Below are 20,183 nucleotides of genomic sequence, written 5' to 3' on the forward strand. Positions count from 1 at the left end.
CATTGTCCATTCAGAGAAGGTGTACGGGAAGAATCTGTGTCTGAAACATTGAATGTGTGTCTTCAGACTCCTGACTCTCCTTCCTGATGGTAATAATGAGAAAAGGGCATACCCTAAGTGATGGAGATATGGGTCAGCTACAGGTACAAGGGAGCCAGTTTAACTCATCATTGCAGACATCCTGGGTGAAAGGGCCTGTTCTGGTGCTGTACTGTTCACTGTCCCCTGTCCAGTTTTGATCTTCTCTGCTATGAACTTCTCTGACGGGAATGTTGAGCAAGTAGTGGGTTCTCTACCCTCTGATACAAAGACAGGGTGTGTTGCCAGGACGGGACACAAAGTTGGATTCTTATTGGCTATTACATCACTTGATCTTGCCTGGTGAACCTACTGGCAACAGGATCTTTGTGGACATTGGGAACTCCTTATGAACACCCTTCATTCAGTTCTGGAAGGGAGGCACAGCTTCTTTGAACTACTATATATTCCCAATATTAATAAAATAAATACAAATCTTAAACACAAGAGATTCTGTAGATGCTGGAAATTCATAGTAAAACATGCTACAGGTCATGCAGCATCTATGGAAATGAATAGACAGTCGATATTTCAGCCCAAGATTGTTCTTCAGGACTAGCTACCAGCTGAAAAGAACTGTTCTTCCCATGACCACAAGAACCCACAGAGAATTGTGAACACAGCTCGTGCAATGTCCCCACCTTCCCTGCTCATTCTCTCTCCTCTCTCCCATTGGACAGAAGATACAAAAGCCTGAAAGCACGTCCTACTAGGCTCAATGACACAATGGCTGGGGGAGCTCAGCTCAGCAAGTCAGGTAGCCTCTATGGATGGGAATAAACAGTCGACGTTTTGGATCAAGACCTTTCATTAGGGCTCAACAGTTTCTGTTAAAGACAGTTGATACCCTGTGTGTTATGAGACTGTCGAACAGTCCCCTAGAATGGAGGGCCAAATGGCCTAATTCTGCTTCAGTCTTATGGTCTTGTGATAAGATGGACTCAATGTCACAATCTACCTCACTGTGGCCTTGCATCTTATTGTCTACCTGCACTGTACTCTCTCTGGTTACTGTAGCACATTATTCTGCATTCTGTTATTGCTTTCCTTGTTGTACCTTGATATACTATGTAATGAAGTGATCTGTACCGATGCATACAACACTAAGTATTTCATTCTACCTTCATGAATCATTAATAAACCGATTTACTGATTTAATTTACTATATCCTCTTCAGCATAAGACTTCTGGCGAGAGGAAGTTATACTTGATAATGATAATGCTTGGAGCTCCCAGATGGCAATCTCTTCCTCTCTACTCTGAGTTTCCAGTCCCACTCCAGGTCTCATGGCTAACTCTCCCACTAGGATCCAGTTAATCCTTAATTTGGGAATCCTGTCCATTGGGAATAAAGAGTTTCCCACAGAGTCCACTATTATTAGACTCTCAAATGGACTTCCACCTTGCTGTACTACCTCAATGCACTGTGTAATGATCTGATCAGTATGACCAGTATGTAAGACAAGACTGTCGCCTGTACCTGAGAAAGTAATAAACCAATTCCAAGTACTGAAATTCTCTGTCTGTCCTTGGAAATAATTCCACATCTTGGAAGGCATCCATTTTGTGTGAGTACTTCACACAGGGTTATTCCTGTTCTCAACCGTGGTAATGTCATTAGTAGGGTTACTGCCTCTTCTTCCCAATATTCTCTTCCTCCCTGACCTCCAGTGATGTCTATGTGGAGGCACCCTGTGCTGTGACCATATGATTGCTTCCCCCACAAAATCCCAAAGACAGGTAGATCATTGGGTTAATTGGCCTCTGCAATTTGTCCCTGGTGTATAGATCAGAGGTATAAAAATGAGGGGGTAAGGGAGTTGATAGGACTGTGGAGAAAACAGGTACAAGGGAAATTAGTGTGGGTTAGGATTACCCTGAGGGCTAGCATAGAGTTAATGGGCAGGCTGAGAGTGAGAGGGGAACATAGTGGAGAAGGTTTTTGCCTGGGCTTTTTGGAGAGCGGTTGTTCCAGAGCACATCTACCTGCAGGATGGGGTGCGGTGCCTCTTCATTTGTCTGCCTTGGTTGGGGGGGGGGGGCTGTAATGGAGGATATAGAGGGCTATGCATGAGCTCAAAGGATATATAACTTGACTACTTTCTGTAGTTTTCAGTGATCCCTTTTGTACGTGGGTGTGTGGGGAGTCTGGATTCTTTTTTGATCCAATCAATATTGAAGCATACCAACTGGTACGGGAGGACAGGAAAAAACTCGTGCACTGCGGCGGGAATTAAACCAAGCTCAGCTGTACTGTACTGTGAAGCATTCACTCCATAGCCAGTGCCCCGTTGTCAATATGTGCACTGCAAGATCCCATAAACAGTCATGCTGACGAATGGGTCACACGGCTCGCACGGAGTTATGAGTGGTGGGGGTTTGTGGAGGGGTGGGGTAAATAACTGTTCGATCCCGGGAGCTCCCGTGCCCTCTGAGAAACCGTGTTTTTGTTATCCTCCCTGCCCACCGAAAAGGGGGCCGAATAACCTCAGAGTAATCCCTTTTCCCAAGTTCACTAAACGGGACGTCTCTCCGCCTTGGACAGCCAGCGGGACATTTCCTTTGAAGTGCGGTCACTGTTGCTAAACAGCTCACGGTAAGACCCCGCAACGCCATAATGTCGTGGAAAGGGAGCCTCGATAATTCTTTTGTTGTTGGCGGTGGCGGTGATTTAAAATAGTAGCGCCCGGCGTACCAAATCCCACCGAGAAATCTGACTGGCACCCTGTCTGTCCGGCAGCCTCCCGACGAAGGGTCTCGGCCCAAAATGTCGACTGGACTTCTTCCTATAGATGATGCCTGGCCTGCTGTGTTCCACCAGCATTTTATGTGTGTTGCTTGAATTTCCAGCATCTGCAGATTTCCTCGTGTTTGAGCCTCCTGGAGCGAATTTCGATTCCACCCAGCAGGGGTTCCGGACCGGGGCAACCTCACAACCCGCATTTAGATAGTTCCGATCTAGAACAAGCAAATGACCCATCCCCACCCAACGCCCTGACTCCAAACGAAAGGCATAATTAAAACAATTAAAACCTTTTTTAAATACACTCACCAAGTTCAGCGGGTAGTGAGATTCCATGGTTCAACCCTCCTTCGGTCTACCGGCAATTTCAGCGTCTCCTTCCGACTCGTGAACTCATTTCAACTGCATTAACTGGGAGGGCAGAGTAAACATTTTAACATGTTTCAACTCTTTCATACTCCTCTGTTGTCGTGCTAACTTTGTTCCCGATCTCTGATATCGGTCTCTTGCTGCCTCTCTCTCTCTCTCTCTCTCTCTCTCTCACTCTCTGTGTGTGCCTCCACCCCCCCTCCCCTCTCTCTCCCCCTGTCTCTGTCTCTCTGTCTCTCGTCTGGTGACAGGACCTCCCTTAAATTCCTGATTTATTCTGACCTGCCGTTGATGTCATGTGTAACGATCCATATCTCGGGATGGTGGGGGGGGGGGGGGGGGAATCATTCCTGAATATAAACACACACACACACACTTACCCTGCCGAAGTGAACCAAAGTTTCCGAGGGGCCACGTTGCGAGAATCCTACCGATCCTGACCCAAAAACCTGGTGTGGGGTATAGTCACTCCTCCTTTCCATCTCCATCTCCATATCTCTACACTGCTCCCCATCTCTGTCTCCAACTCTATCACCTCCCTAAGTCATCCACATATCTCCACACCACTCTCTGTCTCTGTCTCCATCTTTAACACCTCCCCAGTTCCATTTCCATATCTCTACACTGCTCCCCATCCTTGTCTTCATCTTTAACACCTCTGCATTTCCATCTTTATAACCCTAAGCCCTTCCCATATCTGTCTCCATCTCTAATGCCTCCCATTTCCATACACCCCATTCCAAATCTCTACCCCTTCCCTTCTCTACATCCTCCACATTTCCATCTCCTTCTTCCTCTGCATCCCACTCATTCCCCACTCTTCTCATCTCTCATCGACTTTCCATCCCATCCCACCCCAACCCTTCCCCATCTCCATCTCCCTCTCCCTTGCCTTCCCATTCCTCACCCACCCTTTTTCACCTATGATCCCCTCCCTTTCCCATCCCCAATTCCTCCCCATCTCCATCTCCCTCCCTCCCTTCTCCCTGTTCCTCGCAATCCCACTCATCCCTCACCCTTCTCCTTCTTCATCTGTTCCCTCTTTCCCATTCCCAGCCCCTCCCCCTCTCCCTTTTCCTTAGAAACTCCTTCACCACCTTTTCCCATCCCCTCATTCCCTCTCCTTCCCATCCTGACAATATGACATGGAGAAAAAAGACTGACTTGCATTTCTATGGCACCCCGAGAACACACCTGAACTCTCCATGGCCGGTCAATTATAGTGGCTATTGTAAAGTAGGAAATATAGCCACCAATCTTGCACAGCAAGCTCTCACAGACAGGGACCAGGATCAAAATTATTGAAGGATGTACAGTGTGGAATGAGCTTCCAGCTGAAGTAATGGTTGTGGGTTCGATTGCAGCATTTGAAAAGCATAGAATCTAGAACATAACATAAAACCAAAATGATTTTGGTGTTGAAAGCCTTATCACATAAGGAGTGATTGGGGGATCTCATTGAAACCTATCAAATGCTGAAAGGCCTCAATAGAGTGGATATGTTTCCTATAGTCAGGGAGTCTAAGGCCTGAGGACACAGCCTCAGGGAAAGGCGCTTTCATTTAGAATGGAGACGAATTTCTTTAGCCAGAGAGTGGTGAATCTGTGGAAATCATCGCCACAGGCAGCTGTGGAGGCCAAGACTTTATCTATATTTAAGGCAGAGATTGATAGATTTGTGATTAATCAGGGCATGAAGGGATACGGGGAGAAGGGAGAAGATTGGGGCTGAGAGGAAAATGGATCAGCTACGCTGAAATGCGGAGCAGACTCAATGGGCCAAATGGCCAGTTCTGCTCCTATATCTTATGGTCTTATAACAGCATAGTATAGACCATTTGATCAACAATGTTGTGCCAACTTTTTAACCTATTCTAAAATCATTCTAATTCTTCTCTCCATTTTATATCATCCATATGCCTATCGAAGAGTTTCTTAAATGCCGAAAATATTTAATTCTTCATAGATTGGAATGGGCAACACACACACACACAATGCTGGAGGAACTCAGCAGGTCAGGCCACATCTATGGAGGGAAATGTACAACTTCAGGCCAAGACCCTTCATCAGATCGGATCAAAACCTTCTAGATGAAGGGTGTCGGCCCGAAACATTGCCTATTTATTCCCGCCATAGATGTTGCCTGATCTTTCAAGTTCCTCCTGTATTTTGGGTGTGTTGCTCCAAATTTCCAGCATTTACAGAACTTCTGATGTTGAAGTGGGAAAAGAGAACTTGAAAGATGAGAGACAGTGTGAGGAGAGCTCTCTTTCATAGTTAGAAAGAAATATAGCAACAGGCCCTTTGATGACCTACAGTCCATGCTAGCCACCAACCATTCGTTTAACTACATTAATTCCATTTTGGATGGTTGGATGGAGCTACATCTTTCCCAAATGAGGTGTAAGGTGTTCCTTCCCTCCGCTAGCCTGCAGATCACCTTTGGGCAAGGTGTAGAACCTGCTTAGCCCCCCCCAACCATGATCAGGGTCACATGAACCCATGGGAGCAGGTGGTGGATGGTCATATGAGCAGCTGGTGCATATCACAAGTCCTAGTTATTTATTTATTGACAATAAGCCCAACAATCCTCCAAATTTAACCCTAACCTAATCACAGGACAATTTGCAATGACTTATTAAGCTACCACAGTATTTGGACTATGGGAAGAAACCAGAGCACCCAGGGGAAACCCAGGTGGTGTCAGGGAGAATGTTCAGTTTGTCCTTACTGAAGAATGTACAAACTCCTTACAGACAACAGTGGGAATTGAACCTGAGTCACCTGTACTGTAAAGTGCTGTGCTCACCATTGCATTACCATGCCACCCCACGTCAGGAAAAGAATCTCTGAAGAGTATTGGTAACGTCTGGGTGTTCATACATCTCGTAAACACAGTGCCCAGGCAAAGGCAATGGAAAACCACTTCTGAAGAAAACTTTGACAAGAATAATCATGGTCATGGAAAGACCATGATTGCCCACGTCATACAATGTGGTACACAACAAATGAATGATCCCATTTAAATTTTCATCAGCTCATCCCAGATTCCACCACTTGGCCAGACACACCCACTTAACACAGAGTACCAGATTAACCCATTGACCATCTTTGGGTTGAGTGTGGAAACCAGAGCAGCAGGTAAACCCATGTGTCTACAGGGAGAACGTGCAAACTCCATACACACTCACACACATATTCACTCACTCACACACACACTCACTCTCACTCACACACACTCACTCACTTACACTCACTCACACACACACACACTCTCTCTCACTCACACACACACTCACTCACTCACACACACTCACACTCTCACACACATACACACATACACACTCACTCACACACACACATATTCACTCACTCACACACAGTCACACTTACTCACTCACAATCACACACACTCACAGGCACACATCCATACACGCCCATGCCCGCGTACACACACACACACTCTCTCTGTCTCACACATACACACAGAGGCACACATACATATCACATATAACCATATAACCATATAACAATTACAGCACAGAAACAGGCCATCTCGGCCCTTCTAGTCCATGCTGAATGCTTACTCTCACCTAGTCCCACCGACCTGCACAGCCCATAACCCTCCATTCCTTTCCTGTCCATATACCTATCCGATTTTACTTTAAATGCCAATATTGAACCTGCCTCTACCACTTCTACTGGAAGCTCGTTCCACACAGCTACCACTCTCTGATTAAAGAAGTTCCTCCTCGTGTTACCCCTAAACTTTTGCCCCCAACTCTCAACTCATGTCCTCTTGTTTGAATCTCCCCTACTCTCAATGGAAAAAGCCTATCCACATCAACTCTATATATCCCCTTCATAATTTTAAATACCTCTATCAAGTTCCCCCTCAACCTTCTCCGCTCCAAAGAATAAAGACCTAACTTGTTCAACCTTTCCCTGTAACTTAGGTGCTGAAACCCAGGTAAAATTCTAGTAAATCTCCTCTGTACTCTCTCTATTTTGTTGACATCTTTCCTATAATTTGGTGACCAGAACTGTACACAATACTCCAAATTTGGCCTCACCAATGCCTTGTACAATTTTAACACACTCATGCATGCACACACATAAACACATGCACACTGACACAGACACATACGTAGGATAGTATGTCCTATGATAGCGGATAGTGAGGTCAGCTGAGAAAGTCATCGGGGTCTCTCTTCCCTCCATTACAGACATTTACACTACATGCTGCATCTGCAAAGCAAACAGCATTATGAAGGACCCCACGCACCCCTCATACAAACTCTTCTTCCTCCTGCCATCTGAGAAAAGGCACCAAAGCACTCGGGCTCTCGCGACCAGACTATGTAACAGTTTCTTCCCCCAAGCTATCAGACTCCTCAATACCCAGAGCCTGCACTGACACCAACTTACTGCCCTCTACTGTGCCTATTGTCTTGTTTATTATTTATTGTAATGTCTGCACTGTTCTGTGCACTCTATGCAGTCCTGGGTAGGTCTGTAGTCTAGTGTAGTTTTTTGTGTTGTTTTTATGTAGTTCAGTGTAGTTTTTGTATTGTTTCATGTAGCACCATGGTCCTGACAAATGTTGTCTCATTTTTACTGTGTACTGTACCAGCAGTTATGGTCGAAATATCAATAAAAAGTGACTTGACTTGATACACACAGCCACACATACGTACACACACATACACGTGGGCACATATACACAGACACGCACACACACACTCACTCACTCATACTCATATACACACACACACACACAGCGCCAGGTTACAGGACTGAACCCGATCTCTGGAGATGCAAGACCGACCCCGCGGCATCCCTGTGTCACCCAACAAATGAGGACTAACCCAAGTGAAATCCCAAAAAGAGCAAAAAATGAAGAGCAACACTATTCTGACACAGGAACAACATTCTCAATAATCTTGTAGCAATGTTTGGACTTTGCATCAGGACATTCTTTGCTTCCGACCCTTATTGTTCGTGCAAGAGCTTGCAGTTCATTTGAGTGTACACAAACACAATGCTACCTTTCCTGTCGGGGCTGATTATCACTTCCGCCTTTTCTCTGGAGCATTCCGATCATGTTATGCTCCCTTACTCCATTGGGTGCCAAAAATAATTCTTTCACTCTTAAAAAAAATTGGAAAGACTGTAAAACCAGTGACTCATCTATTTTCAAGTGTTTGTCTCTGACAGGGACATACCAATAAAGAGGGAGGGCAATATAAATAAATAAGATGTGAATGTTAGAACAAATATTCACAAAATGGCACACAGATAGGCACGGGGTCTGGCACACTTATACAGACTTGTTCCACTCTGAATTTGAACAATCTGGCTCTTTCCTTTCCGATATATGTTATTCCTCTCTAGGACTTTATTACCTGGAGGTGTGGGAAAATGAGGGGAGATTTGATGGAGGTACAACAATTATGAAAGGTATAGACAAAGTAAATACAAGCAGGCTCTTTCCACTGAGGTTAGATGAGACTAGAACTAGAGGCCATGGGTTAAGGGTGAGAGGTGCAATATTTAAGGGGTACAAGGGGGAAACTTCTTCACTCAGAGGGTGGTGAGATTGTGGGATGAGCTGCCAGTGGAAGCGGTGGATGTGGGTTTGATTTCAACATTTAAGAGAAGGTTTGAATAGGTACATGGACAGGAGGAGTGTGCAGGGCTATGGTCTAGGAGCCAGTCGATGGGAGTAGGGACAATAATAGTTGATCATGAAGGAGATGAGTTAAAGAGCCTGTTTCCTTGCTGTAGTACTCTATGAGTCTCTAAAGTGTAACAGTTACACAGAAAGCGCAGTGCAGGTAAACAATAAAGTGCAAGATTGTCACGAGGTTGTTTGTGAAGTCAACAGTTGTGGGCTGCCCCCAGATCATCCTTGGGTTGTTAATGCAAACAACTCATTTAAGTGGATGTTTTGATGTGCATGTATAAATTAATCTGAATCTGGGAAATGCAGAGAAATTCCACAGAGATGGTTGCATTATGAGCACAGTTGGTGCAGGATGTACCACAGGCAAAACCTTGCAGCAGTCCCTCTGTCCTACCTAAAGTTCAAAGTTCAAACAAATTTCTTATCAAAGTGCTCATACACTACCTTGAGATTCATTTTCTTGTATTTACAGGAAAATACTTGAAACACTGCTGCAAGAAAACAGCCTCCATCACCAGGGCTCCCACCACCCAGGCCATTCTCTCTTCTCGCTGCTGCCATCGGGAAGGAGATACAGGAGCCTCAAGACTCACGTCACCAGGTTCAGGAACAGTTACTGACCCTCAACCATAACATTTTTGAACCAAAAGGGATAACTTCACTCATCTTCACCTGAAATGTTCCCAAACCAATGGTCTCACTTTCAAGGACTCTTCATTTCATGCTGTCAATATTTATTGCTTAAGTTCCAGAAGGGCCTCAATAAAGATAATTCTCTAAGTACGTGTGCAGAGAACCACCCAGATGTTCATCTTCTCCACAGACAGCCACAAAATAGAGAAAAACCTTCAAAGAAAAATAGAAAACACCCACCCCGCCATGTGCAAAAAAACACAAACAGCAACAAAAAAATGAGGGAGAAAACACACAATAAATATAAACATAAAACCAATCATATAAAACACAATGCACAAGTAGCTGTACATTCAAAGGGTTAGTTTTTTAACTTTACTTTAATTGTCATACAGTGCAGAATAGGCTCTTCCTGGCTCTTTGAGTCTCACCACCCAGCAATCCTCCAATTTAATGATAGACTTATCGCAGGACAATTTACAATGACCAATTAACCCATCAAGTTGGAGTTCCTGGTATTGAAATGGGCGGTGGTGGATAAGCTGAGTGACTATCTCTACGGGGCCAAGTTTGAGGTGAAGACTGACAACAACCTGCTCAACTACATCCTGACCTCAGCGAAACTGGACGCCACCAGCCGTCAGTGGTTGGCAGTGTTGTCTGTATGATTTCAGCCTGAAGTAACAGCCAGGGAGTCGGAATGTTGATGTGGACGCTCTGTACCGATGGAGGCACGAGGTCCTGGAGGGGGAAGAAGAGTGGAAGAGTGTTCCTGCATCCGGGGTGAAGGCCATGTGTCAGTTTGCTATCACTGTGCAGGCTGAGGAAAAGGAGAGGCCAGATCACGCGGTGGACCCAATAGGGGTGTCCGATGACACCCTACCCCTAGTTTACTGTGACCTGACTGCTCTGAAGACCACGCAGCTGCCAGAGTTGAGTCCTGGGGAAGTGGCAGCTGCTCAGCAAGATGACCCTGGCATTGGCACTATTCGGTTCGCAGCTGAGAAGGAACTCGTGACCCAGGTGGAGAAGACACAACACGGCTCAGTGTCTCTGTCACTGAAAGAATGGCCTCGGTTGAGGTTGAAGAACCAAATGTTATACCTGGTAACGTCACCCCCGGACCGACCTCAGCATTGGCAGCTGGACCTGCCTGAGAAGTACTGGAGGTTTGTGATGAAGTCACTGCATGATGACTCTGGACATTTGGGGGTGGAGAAGACCTATGGGTTGCTCAAGGACCGGTTTTATTGGCCCCGAATGAGATCGGGGGTCAACAAGTTTTGCAAGTCCTGCATACGTTGCATACGCCGGAAGACGCTGCCTGTGCAGGCTGCTCCTTTTTCGCACTTGCAGAGTGTGGGGGCTTTGGATCTGGTGTGTATGGATTTCCTGGCTATAGAACCCAATAGCAGCAACACGGCGAATGTCTTCATCATCACGGACCACTACTCCAGGTACGCTCAAGCTTTCCCTACCAAGGATCAAAGGACAACTACGGTGGCAAAGGTGCTATGGGAGAAGTATTTTTGCATTATGGCCTTCCCCAGCGGATACATAGCAACCAGGGATGGGACTTTGAGTAAGCTCATCTATGAGTTATTGGACATGCTGGGGGTTGAGAAATTGAGGACCACGCCCTGTCATCTGCAGGGCGCCTCCCAGCCGGAGTGCTTTAATCGGACATTGCTCGACATGCTTGGAACTCTGGAGATCATCAAAAAGAGCAGATGGAGTCAACATATTGGGCACCTGGTTCGCTGTTACAACTGTACACACAATGAAGCTACTGGATTCTCGCCCTGTTCTCTGATGTTTGGGCGTGAAGCAAGGTTGCCCTTTGACCTCTGTTTCAGGTGAAAGTTTCGCCGAAGCCTTACTTGAAGTATGTGTCTGATATGAAGAAAGAGCTGCAATGGGCTTATGAGTTGGCTGGGGAGGCGGCCGCCAAACAGAATCGGGGAAATAAGAGGAGGTATGACCAGAAAGTAAAGTTCTCCCAACTCCTGCTGGGAGACCGAGTCCTCATAAGGAATTTGGCATTACCTGGAAAGCCCAAGTTGGCTGATCGCTGGGTGGCCACGTCCTATGTGGTGGAGAGTCAGATGCCAAACCTACCGGTTTTCCGAGTGTGGCCCAAGGGTGGGAAGGGGCCTGTCAAGATTCTCTATCGGAATCACCAGTTGCCCCAGGGGTGAGAAGTACAGGTAGAGCGGGAGCCTGAGGTGCCGGTTACAAGGTCTCTGCGTACCCCCGGGGTGACGGAAGAGACGTGCCCGGCCCCAGCCCCTGTGAGGGTTACCGATTTGGAGGATGATGATTCCAAAGTTTGGTACATGCTGCCGTACGTCGATGCTCCCGTGAGGGAGGAAGAGACTCCTGGCCCTTCCCTCACTGGGTTAGATGGGGTAAGGGGGGCTAGTGATGGGCTGTTGGTGGTTCTGCAGGGCGCCAAAGGAGGAGGAGGTGGGGCCTAAACAAGAGACAGAGGATTCCAGGGTGCAGAGGGGTTTGACTGATCGCTCGCGGGAGGGTTCGCCCCGTAGCTCCAAAGGGCTCCCTGTAGTGTCTGAGGTGGAGGAGTTAGAAGAGGGACTGCGTAGGTTTCAGCGAAGTAGGAACCCCCCCCCCCCCCCAGATAGGTAGGCCTACGTAGCACCCGGGGAACAGGGTATGATCTCCACTGTTTTGGGAAGTTACGTCACTGCTTTCTGCACTTGGGTTGGGCAGTGTGTTCTGCAGGAAGGGTTGGCAAATTATCTGAATATCATGAGGGCATGACTAAATTCGGTGGGAGTGGGAGAATGTAGGGTTCTTAGCACTATTACCTGCAATTTTACCTGTTAACTGCTAATAAAACGGCTTCTCTGTCCTGTTAATAATAAGATGGCTTCTTTGTAATGTTAACTGCTGAGGTAATGGGTTCTCTGTAGCAGCATGTTTGGGTTATGATTAGTGATAATGGGACTTTTATCCAATGGAAGAGATGTTATTCTCTCTTGTCTGTCTAAGGCTGTTAGTTTGCACAGGTTTTGGGGATCTTTGGAGCCAAGAGGCGAAGAAGAAGGATGTGTGGGAAGTGCTCTGGTTGACCACCGTGGTGGGTCCAAGGCCAAGGGTCATGGAGTTCGGAGGAGATCGAATGGTGGAGAGAATACCCTGCTTCTTGAGCTCCAATGATTTTATGCACGAACTGATAAACTCTGATAAGTGTGGCGCCTTATTTTTTTTCACTTTCGTATTTGTATTTGTTCGCTATTAACCTCCTAGTTGCAGTAAAATTATAAAGTGTAATCATTCACTTGCATATTGTGTACTGTTTGGTATTTTATGTTGTGGGTGTGTACTGGAGCACATCACACCGTATCCACACCAACACGATTACAGAGCTGGCAGGGTTAGTATCAGTTTATCCTCGGCGAACGGAAGTCAATTGGGGCATGGTCACTACATTGTGGGTGACTCATCCGGCATTTGAATTTTGTTGGATACTGTGTAATTCGCCTGGTTTAAATTAGTGGAAATGGACTCGGATAAGATTGAACATTGGTGTGAGATCGAGGACATACTGGTTAACCATGCCGGTGTATTAAGTGGGGTGGATATGTGTACCTTGGAGGAAGTGTTAATTCGATGGTTGAGTAAGGTTAAAGCTATCGGTAAGGTCGAGATCATAGCCAGAAAGTTTGGTAAAATAGCGGACCCAGGCTTTTTTAAAAATTAATTTTTATTGAACACAAACAAAAACATTGAACAGATGCTAACAAAGCCAGGGAATCACCATAAGCAGCAACAAATATATAACTATTAACTTTAAATATACATATAAAAAAGAAAATCCATTCTAAATACTGTTGGACAGAAGGAACTATATCTGAAAGGAGTCACAAAACAGAAACATTTAGAGAAATAGCCCGAAACTTTGACAAATTTGTACAGACTTTACAGCTTTCTGATTATGGGAAGTTTTCAGAGTATTAATATATAGTTTGAAGTCTGATGTAAAAATATAAATGAAGGTTTCTTATTGCTGTATTTGCATTTATGGATATAAAAGTTACTGTAAATTAACAAAAGATTTATGATAAAAAATGATCCCTATGAGATTTGGTATTATTAGTAAACCCAAGTAAAACATTTTCAAAACAAAAAGAAAAATCCACATTAATATATTGATCTATAAATTGACAAACATCAACACAAAATGTTTTAACATAATCACAGTCCCAAAACAGATGAAATAAATCCTCTGGATATAAACCACAAAAAGAACAGTTAGTTTCAATATCAGAATTAAACCCTGACAAATAAACATTGGTTGGATAATATCTATGTATAATTTTAAATTAAATTTCTTTAATTTTATTCCTCAATAAAAATTTATTAAATCAGCCCTAAATACTCCACCTCAGATTCCCCAAGTGACTATTCCAAATCTCTCAGATGAGGAATAGAAGTATTGTCTTTTTGAAACAAGCTTCTAATACCGCTATTATTTTTTTTAAAGATGGAGGAAAACAAATCTTTCCTACAGCTGTAGTGGATGGGTAATTCAACTACCAAATATGATGTATTTCTAAACAACATAATTACACCAGAGGGACTTGCATCCATAACAACTGCAAATTCTTTATAGTCGCAGGAAATTCAAAGGTGGATAAAAACTCAGTATAACTCAATAAAGTACTGCTTAAATTAAATAACTGTTTCACTAACAAAATATTATTATCAAACCAACCTTTATAAAACAAAGATTTATTCTTATAAGTTATGTTGTGGTTATTCCAGATAAAATAACTATGAGGAGAAAAATTGTGTTTGTAAATCAAAGACCAAGATAAAAGCATCTGTTTATGAAACTGAGATAAACAGAGAGGAACTTCGTCTATTTTATAATTACATAAAAGAAAAAATTTCAATCCACCAACCTGGGAAAAGACAAAAGAAGGAACACAATTCCATATAGAAGTAGGATTACCGAAAAATTGTTTAATCCAATTAATTTAAAAAGTATTATTAAGATTGTCAAAATCAAGAAAATTTAGACCCACCTCGTTAGAACTGTTCATGACAGCAGATTTTTTAATATAATGAACTTTGTTTTCCATAAATGGTGGACCCAGGCTTTGTGTTAGTTCAGACTAGTGCTGATGTCACGGTGGTGGGACTGCCACTGTCTATCGGTGACCCCAGTGAGGCGGGGCCATGAGGCATTCACATTATCACAGCAGAAAGTCTGAAGGGTCCAATGGGACACCAGAGGAGTTGCCTGAAGCTGGAGGCAGAGATTTTAGAGATTGGGTCCAATCGGTTCTGAGAGATGAAAGAAGGGAGTGGTCAGATTTGGAAAATTTAATTAGTCCCCATCCCCCATGGAAGGATGAAGGCTCAGAGTTGGTCTCTGCCATTAACACCCTGGTGAACAAGGCGGCAGGTCCTTGTCAGAAGTTGAGAATTTTCTCAGGGAGGATGATTATAAGACCTGGATAGAACATGTCTCTCAGCTGCTGGATGAGTTGCAGTGGTCTGAGGAAGAAAAGCGACAGAGATTGGTGGAAAGTTTGAGAGGGGTAGCAGCTGAGGTAGTAAGAGGCGTGAAAGTTAACCAGCCCTTTGCTTCTCTGATTGAGTATCTAAAAGCATTGGAGGAGGCTTTTGGCCTGACGGGGAGCACGGTGGAGCTTTTGGGGGGGCTTCGGAACCTGTGTCAGGAGGAAGGGGAAAAGCTTTCTGAGTATCTTTTCCGGATAGAGTGAAGGCTAAATTGTTTGAGGCACTGGGGGGGGGGGTGTCATTTCGGGGACTGAGGTGGATCAGATAAGGGTAGACCAGGTAGCTAGGGGTGCACAGAGGCATGATATGATCGCTACCAGTCTCCGGCAGTCCCGTAGAAGGCATCCCCCCCCATCCTTCGTTCATTTGCTCAGAGAGGTGAGGGAGGAGGAGGATGCATTGGAGTCGGAAGAGGGCTCCGTTAGTACGGTGCAGTCCTCGGTAGTAGCCCCTTGTGGGCCAGGGCCAGCTCCCCTCCGGAGACAGTAAAGGGGTCGCAGCAGGTGGGGTCCGTCTGAGGGAGGGGGATAGCACAGAGGGCCCCTCCCGGAAGGGATGGACTGCACATCGGCCCAGGGGAGGTCGGGGCCCCTTATGTTATAACTGTGGGGAAGAGAGGCACTTCAGGCAGGAATGTGAATGGCAGGGAGCCCCCCAGAGAGCGAGTCCATGGGTGTCCCAAGTGGAAGAGGGGTCAAGAAACTTAGAGGAGATGCCAGCTGTGAGGGGTTAGGGGCTGTCTTGTATCAGGATCATGGCAATGGGTTGATGCCTATAGCATTTGTCAGCCGCAGTTTGTCGCCCTTTGAGAGAAACTATCCCACTCACAAATTGGAGTTTCTGGCATTGAAATGGGCGGTGGTGGATAAGCTGAGTGACTATCTCTATGGGGCCAAGTTTGAGGTGAAGACTGACAACAACCCGCTCAACTACATCCTGACCTCAGCGAAACTGGATGCCACTGGCCGTCAGTGGTTGGCAGTGTTATCCGTATGATTTCAGTCTGAAGTACTGGCTGGGGAGCTGAAATGTTGATGTGGACGCTCTGTACCGATGGAGGCACAAGGTCCTGCAGGGGGAAGAAGAGTGGAAGAGTGTTCCTGCATCCGGGGTGAAGGCCATGTGTCAGTTTGCTATCACTGTGCAGGCTGAGGAAAAGGAGAGGCCAGATCACACGGTGGACCCAATAGGGGTGTCCGATGACACCCTACCCCTAGTTTACTGTGACCTGACTGCTCTGAAGACCCCACAGCTGCCAGAGTTGAGTCCTGGGGAAGTGGCAGCTGCTCAGCAAGATGACCCTGGCATTGGCACTATTCGGTACGCAGCTGAGAAGGGGGACATGGCCCGGGTGGAGAAGACACAACACGGCTCAGTGTCTCTGTCACTGAAAGAATGGCCTCGGTTGAGGCTGAAGAACCAAATGTTATACCTGGTAACGTCAGCCCCGGACCGACCTCAGCATTGGCAGCTGGACCTGCCTGAGAAGTACTGGAGGTTTGTGATGAAGTCACTGCATGATGACTCTGGACATTTGGGGGTGGAGAAGACCTATGGATTGCTCAAGGACCAGTTTTATTGGCCCAGAATGAGGTCGGAGGTCGACGAGTATTGCAAGTCCTGCATACGTTGCATACGCCGGAAGACGCTGCCTGTGCAGGCTGCTCCTTTGTTGCACTTGTAGAGTGCGGGGGCTTTGGATCTGGTGTGCATGGATTTCCTGGCTGTAGAACCCAATAGCAGCAACACGGCGAATGTCTTCGTCATCACGGACCACTACTCCAGGTACGCTCAAGCTTTCCCTACCAAGGATCAAAGGACAACTACGGTGGCAAAGGTGCTATGGGAGAAGTATTTTTGCATTATGGCCTTCCCCAGCGGATACATAGCAACCAGGGGTACATAGTTGGCAGGGTCGGTATCAGTTTACCCTAGATGAACGGGAGTCAATTGGGGCATGATCACTACGTAAGCATAAAGTGGCAGTGAGAGGGGGTAGTGAAGAGTGCTGAGAGTCTGTGTGAGGAGTATGTAGTGGTGGTGGTGGGGGGGGGGGCGGGGAACTGAACGATTGATGGGTTCCTGTTACAAGAAAACAAATCTCAAGGTAATGCATACATACTTGGATAACAGAGGAGATTCTGCAGATGCTGTAAGTCCAGAGTAACACACACAAAATGCTGGAGGAACTCAGCAGGTCAGACAGTGTCTATGGACAAAGTAACACACACGAAATGCTGGAGGAACTCAGCAGGTCAGACAGTGTCTATGGACAGAGTAACACACACAAAATGCTGGAGGAACTCAGCAGGTCAGACAGTGTCTATGGACAGAGTAACACACTCAAAATGCTGGAGGAACTCAGCAGGTCAGACAGTGTCTATGGTCAGTGTAACACACACAAAATGCTTGAGGAACTCATCAGGTCAGACAGTGTCTATGGATAAATGTCCACAGACCCTTCTTGTTAGTAAGCAAAATTATGGACGGGCTCAGGTTCATTTATTTATTGAGATGCAGCCCCTTATAGGTCCTTACCATGCTGCCCAGCAATCCCTAGATTTAACCCGCACCTAATCACAGGACAATTTACAATGACCAACTAACCTACCAACTGATATGTCTTTGGACTGTGGGAGGAAACGGGAGCACCTGGAGGAAACCCATTTGATCACTGTGAGAATGTACAAACTCCTTACAGGCAGCAATGGGAATTGAACCCAGATCACTGGTACTGTAAAGCATTGTGGGAACATAATGCTACCCTGCTGCCCAGGTTTATGGAGAGTAGAATAAATGCAAATGGCTGGGAGGAACTGAAGATAATGGAGAGAAAATCAAGGGCTTCAGTGGGTGTGAGCCCAGGATTATTTGATATTGTTACCTATTTATTACTGTGACATGTATGATGAAAATCTTCATACAGATCAAATTATTACACCGTGCACTTAAGTAGTACAAGGTAAAACATTAACAAGGCAGAATAAAGTTTAAAAGCGATCAAGAAAGAGCGGTGCAGGTAAATGATAAAATGCAGGAGTATTGTGAGTAGATTGTGAGATCAAGAGCCCAGCTTATTGCATGAGGTCCATTCAAGGGTCTGATAACCATAAGACATAGGTGTAGAATTCAGCCCATTCAGCTCCACCATTCCATCATGACTGATTTATTTTCCTGCTCAACCCCATTGTCTTGCCTTCTTCCCATAACCTTTGATGCCTACTAATCAAGAAACTATCAACTTCTGCTTTCAATATACCTAATGACTTGGCTAAAGACAGTAGGTTGGAAGCTATTCTTGAGCCTGGTGGGACGTGCTTTCAGGCTTTTGTATCTTCTACCCAATGGGAAGGGTGGAAGAGAGAATGTCAGGGAAACGTGAGGTCTTTGATTATGCTATCTGCTTTACTGAGGTAGTGACAAGTGGAGACAGCATCTATGGAGGGGACGCTGACTTTCCATGATGTACTGAACTGTGTGCACAACTCTCTGTAGTTTCCTTTCATCATGTGCAGAGCTGTTGCTGTAACAAGCCGTTCGTCATCCAGATAGAATTCTTTTGATATTGCATTGATAAAAATTGTAAGGGTATAACACTTGGAAAGGTATATGTATAATTATTCAAAGCTATGTGTGTTATGAGAATTTATGTTTAATTAGGTTAATCGTGGTTATAATGTACTGTGCTGTTGCTGCAAAAAGCCAGTTTTTCATGACATTTATGTCCTGTGTGACATGACGGTGTGCTGAGGAATGGAAGAATCTTTCACCATGAGCGCTGGCAACAATGACTTATTCCAGGAGTGGATAAATGGCAGAAAATCCATGGAGGGATGGAAGCAAGAGGGTAGGCATAGGAACTCCAACAGAGCCTTGAAGTCAAGACTGAGCGACACTGCAAGAGAAATCATTCTTCCAAACACAAAGACTCCGCTCCAGCACTAAATAAGAGTCCTCTTTAAATAACCATTGGACGCAGGAAACCCATGCAATCATAATTAACTTAACAAGATTAAACAGAAAGCACAAGGGCCTTATGGCTCTAACAATTAGAAATACTGGTGTTTGAGAAAACTAGAAGCCCAACACTCTGGGGCAAGTGACAGAGTCCTCTGGGGTTTCTGAAACTGTGTATATACACCTATGACAATAAACTTGAACTTGAAGTGGGGTTTGAATTGAGTGGCATGGTAGATAGCAGCTAGCTTAATGCAGGAAGGAGCTGAAGAATGAAATTATGAGAGCCAGAAATGGCCATGAGAAGGCCTTGGCAGACAGGATTAAGGAAAACCCCAAGGCATTCTTGTGGTGAACTACATATACCTGTCTGGACACCCCCCCCCCCCCCCCCCCCGCTGCTGACTGCTCCTGTGGCTCCTCCCACAGACCCTGGTATAAAGGCGATTGGAGGCACAGTCCCTTCCTCAGTCTCCAGGATGTTGTGTGGTGGTCACTTGCTGCTTGTGCTTTCTTCCAGCCAATAAAAGCCTATCTTAACTCACGTCTCAGAGTTATTGATGGTGCATCAATTCTACAATAATGTTAAGAGCAAGAGGATAAGACTTGAGAGAATAGGACCAATCAAGTGTGACAGTGTAAAAGTGTGTATGGAACTGAAGGAGATAGCAGAGGTACTTAATGAGTACTTTGCTTCAGTATTCATTATGGAAAAGGATCTTGGTGATTGTAGGAATGACGTACAGCGGACTGAAAAGCTTGAGCATGTAGATATTAAGAAAGAGGATGTGCTGGAGCTTTTGGAAATCAAGTTGGATAAGACACTGGAACCAGACGAGATGTACCTCAGGCTACTGTGGGAGGTGTGGGAGGTGAGGGAGGAGATTGCTGAGCCTCTGTTGATGATCTTTGCATCATCAATGGGGACGGGAGAGGTTCTGGAGGATTGGAGGTTGTGGATGTTGTTCCCTTATCAAAGAAAGGGAGTAGAGATAGCCCAGGAAATTAAGACTTACTTCAATGGCTGGTAAGTTGATGAAAAAGATCCTGAGGGGCAAGATTTATGAACATTAGGAGAGGCATAACATGATTAGGAATAGTCAGCATGGCTTTGTCAAAGGCAGGTCGTGCCTTATGAGCCTGATTGAATTTTTGAGGATGTGA

The 20,183-nt window shown here is 45.4% G+C and overlaps 1 protein-coding gene across 3 annotated transcripts in view; it reads right to left on the bottom strand.

Annotated features, from left to right (window-relative positions):
* The window catches only part of LOC132402312 (bone morphogenetic protein 2-like), a 52,127-nt gene extending 32,741 nt beyond the window's left edge, over positions 1-19,386 (bottom strand). For 2 of the 3 annotated variants that reach the window (XM_059985185.1, XM_059985182.1), the window contains exon 1: positions 3,131-3,372. The gene's annotated coding sequence lies outside the window, so the exon portion shown is untranslated. Of the gene's footprint in view, positions 1-3,130; positions 3,373-14,560 lie in introns of those variants that run through there. The other variant, XM_059985183.1, reaches the window with a different exon arrangement.
* Between the last annotated feature and the right edge of the window lie 797 nt (positions 19,387-20,183).

This window comes from Hypanus sabinus, chromosome 11 (genome assembly GCF_030144855.1).
Source record: "Hypanus sabinus isolate sHypSab1 chromosome 11, sHypSab1.hap1, whole genome shotgun sequence".
Classification (NCBI taxonomy): Eukaryota; Metazoa; Chordata; class Chondrichthyes; order Myliobatiformes; family Dasyatidae; genus Hypanus; species Hypanus sabinus.